Source organism: Halyomorpha halys, unplaced genomic scaffold, assembly GCF_000696795.3.
Source record: "Halyomorpha halys isolate HHAL.00 unplaced genomic scaffold, Hhal_1.1 Scaffold232.1, whole genome shotgun sequence".
Lineage (NCBI taxonomy): Eukaryota > Metazoa > Arthropoda > Insecta > Hemiptera > Pentatomidae > Halyomorpha > Halyomorpha halys.
This window is the reverse complement of record NW_027111587.1, coordinates 263,700-268,170: the sequence shown is the minus strand read 5'-3', so window position 1 is coordinate 268,170 and position 4,471 is coordinate 263,700. Positions and strand designations below refer to the sequence as shown.

General features: G+C 28.3%; 1 long non-coding RNA gene across 1 annotated transcript in view; it reads right to left on the bottom strand.

The window, feature by feature from the left end:
- The window catches only part of LOC136796290 (uncharacterized), a 532,642-nt gene that overhangs the window by 388,871 nt on the left and 139,300 nt on the right, over nt 1-4,471 (bottom strand). The window lies entirely within an intron of this gene.

The window sequence follows — 4,471 nt, the reverse complement described above, 5'->3', positions numbered from 1 at the left end:
GTTGATGACCAGAGGGTTTTACGCCTTTAAGCAACAATCAACAACAACAACTATATATCACTGACTAACGTTTCGCCCTAATTTTCAGAGCTCCTTTAAACACTTCATTATCTTGCTCTCTCAATCTCTCTTCTAGTTGCCCAATATCTGTTATATATATATTACGAGATTAATAATAAAAAGAGCTTTATTGGGATAAGTATTGATAAAAGCCTCCGTCATAGGAAGGAATTTATAGTAGTTAGCTACAGCAGGATAGAAGAAAGAAAAACATAAATAAATATACAAAAACATAAATAACAAACTAGAGTCGTAATACCGAAAGAAAAACATAAACTTTGTTTCACTATTCATTTGCTCAAGTAAGTAGTAAATTTGCAATTCTAGCACTCATTAAAGCAATTGTTTTTAATTTATATTCATTTTCATATATCTTAATCATTTTCTTTTAGTAGCCGATGGGACTAGCTATCTCCTGTCCGACTGAAGATGGATCAACCCAATTTTTACAAATTTTACAATTGCTCACTTAATTGTACAACTCTTTGCTTTTTTAATTATTCCACCCTGTATGTAAAATAAAATATTACATAATGATCACCAAAAAAATGTTTTATGTAATAGAGACACTACATTTTCATTTATTATATCAATTTTGTTTATGAACAATTTTTGTTTAGAGAGTTATGCATATTTTTAAACCTTCTTCATATCTTACAACGTTTGTATCTTGTTTTCATTCTGATGACGCCTTGATAACCTTCGGTCAGTAATAAATAGTTTTCCTTTTATTTTTGTACCTTTCTTGACCAATAACCGGGACCTCTTTTAACAATAATTGGAAGATTATCTCGTATACAAAGTTTTGATTGGATATATTTTTTATCGTTTGATTCTACTTTATTTAAGAGAAAATTTATTTTAAATATGAAAAAAGAAACTTAAGACCTTGTCAGGCCTGGGGAATAGGTTTCAGGGTACTATAAGTTGATGAAAAATGCAATATCTAAAAAAAAAGTCTAATAAGTCGTGAAAAGTAACCATGTTTGACGGAACTACCATAGTTTAGTCATTCAAATATAAATCTTATTCGTGCCTATATTCATCAATCTAACTGAGCAAGGAGTAATAAAAAAAATGTGAAGGAATTGTTTTGTTTCGGTTCTTGTGTGTAAAGTAAATTATTAAAAATTATTTAAATCATCGTTCTAGAAGTTCCTTTTTTCGAGTTTGATACCGAGATATGCCATATCATGATGGTGGTTTTAGAATGAAATTAATGTACTTTGATTCCCCGAATAAAAAAAAAAAAATGTATATTCATGCATCATTATTTAGTTTGTTGAAAATGGAGATATAAGACAGGAGATGGATCAATAAGAATAACGGTTTCTTCTTCATAGTGGGTTATAGGCAGCCCACGCTCGTAAAATATTTATTACGAACAGTAAAATGAGGGGAGGTAAAGAGGACGATAGGGGAGTGAAAACAACCAAGAACCGTAGGCATTAAATATATTGAATATGAATTCCTGTCACAAATACGCGGTGATACTAGGCTGCCATTTACTACAAATTTGTTCTGTTTTTGCTTTTAATGCGCTTTGTGCTTAAACCATAATTCAAGCTGAAGACATTGCTGAAACATGGCATAAAGATGATATTTTTGGGAATTTAAGATTACTAGGAACTTGAAATTTCCCGAAGTTTAATACTATAAGAGGGGTATTCATCACTTTAATAATAATTATAATAGTAGTATCAGGTAATGAAATTCTTATAATATATGAGTTTAATATATTTTTTATGATAAATTATGATTAAAAGAATGATTTTGAATCAATACATCTAAAAAAGAAACTGAATGAAAAAATTCGGTACTATTTTCTTCACAGACATTCCTATTTCAAACTTGAGATTTATTAAAAAAGACATATGCACTTATATTACATAAAACATTTTAACTTAATGTAATAGTAACTAACTACGTAAGACTTTTTGTAAAGTCTTAAGCATACAAACACGACCACAAGAGCGTTAAAAAACATAACATATGCATAACCCGACCGTGTCAATATATTTACTGATATATGATCAAAAAGAGACGATACAATTACAAAAAAAATTTTGATGCATATGCAGAAAATAATAACCACAGGAGATTGAATCAAAGCAAGATGACTGACGTCTTTTTTGAATAGGAAATTTTAATTATGTGCCATAAGTACTTCCGTTCATCACAGTTCTCTTCTAGACTTCGTAGTGTTGGTTTTGTTTGATCTCGGATAACAATAGTGTGAGTGTAAGTGCAGTTCCTAGAAGCCTGTGGATCACTCATCACAGATAAGAATTTTTTTTAAAATTATTTATTATTTAAATTACTTAAATATAATAATACAATTTATAAATTACTATACGGATCATAATAAGGCATTTGTATTAATTGTTTTATTTTTTTATTATTATTGTCGACTATATATAAAATTTCTGTGTTTATTATATTCTTTCTTATGTATTCATTTTTTTAAATGTATTTATTGATATTTACAACTGTACATCCAAAATACATTAAGTAATAACTTAATTCATATTGGAGTGATATAGGTATGTTGAGAAACTCCCCATTGGGAGCACTCTACTAATATCACTACATTAGAAGATCTGGAGGCCATCTTTTTTCTTAAATTAATTAAAACAAAAATGTCTATACAATATTATATTTTACTTTAAATAGTAAAATAATATCTAGCTGCATAATTATAAGCAGGAAAGATGAAAATAGTTTTAAAAATGTATCCCCTTTATTTTTTCATAAATTGATTACTAACACAGTCTGAAACATGATCGCAGGTCAGTTTGATATAAAAGCCAGTCACGCCCCCTAACTATTCTATATGTGTGATCAGGTGTTTTGACCTATAGTTTGTCATAACAGACGAGATGAAGAGTGAATTAAAATATATCGTTGTGGATATTATGATGAGTGGATATTGAATTAAAATAAATAGAACTGGAGTTAATAAATTCATATTATCTTTTGCATCACCCAAACCCCCCCTCCCCGAAACAAATAAAAAGGGTTATTGATAAAAATTGTTTTGTATATATGTCATCTAGCCCTCTAAGTATTTATTTATTTGTTCTTTTTTTAGTTAAATTTCTCATACAAATATAGCAATATCGATTTATGTTTGAACCCTTATATTCTTCCTATACAAATCAAATGTAAGGATACATCAATAAAATAAAAGATTATTAAAAATTAGCATAACTGTAAATAATGAAGGTGATTAGTTTTAGTTAGTAAACTGGATTGATTATTATTGGGCATAAAGCTGAGGTTTAAAAAAATATTCGCAGATGAGGTTTTATAAGTAAACACATAATAATAACGGTATATAAGATAATAATTAGTAATTTAAATGTAAATTATGCTGAAAATAATTTGTCCAATAGCATTTTATTAACTGAAAAATAAATACCTTTTTATGATATAAAAAAATCATGAAATAAATTTTAAATATTCACTTCAAATTCCGTTGGACAAAATGCAGAAAATAAGACATTTGTCAAAATACTTCTTTTTTTTATTACTAAACTTATTAAAATAAAAAGTCTTCCCGCACTCCTAACAATATGAATTAAGGCTGTAAGTACTCAATTAAGTACGTAGGTAATCACACATCGAATAAAAATAGAAAATATTATAAATAATAATAATATTAAGTATAAACTAAAATTGATAATAATAATAAAACAATAATGTTATGAAATAAAATTAATTTTAGGGTTATTTAATCCGGCTGAATGCCCCAGACAATAACAATGGCATGTAACTCAATCATCAAAATGTAAAAAAAAAAATCCGAAACATGACAAATTGTTTATTTATAACATTTACATTGCTAAAGATAAAAGTATTTACATTGAAGATTTTTTTCATATAGCAAAGGAATTTCGTAAAATAATGATACTTTATGTGAGACGTAATTAAAAGTAATTGTTATAATTTTGTTTGTAACATGAACTGTGACATCGTACGTGTGGCCTACAAAATAAACTCTAAAAAACCAAAAGCATTATTGAACCTTTTATCCTAACGCTGTTTGTTTCAAAAGTAATCCTAAATATATATATATATATATATACCCCCTAACCAGGGAATGGAAGAGCATTCATTCACAAACAAAAGTAGATAGAAAAGGCGATGAGATGAAGAAAAAGTAGGAAAAGAGGGAGCAATGGTTCACCTGGAATGATGCAAAGAGAGATACAGTAGCAATATCTACGGTCCTACCTTCTGGATCACCTGTCCCAGTTTGTATATAATCTTATTCGATCCAGTATATTCATTGCCTCCATCCGATACGGCTTGGCAGCCAATTTCGCCTAGAGTAACTCCGATACTCAAGAAATGGAGTGTACTTCTTCTCAAGAAGGATTTGAAAAAATATGAGCTTCTATATAAAGAA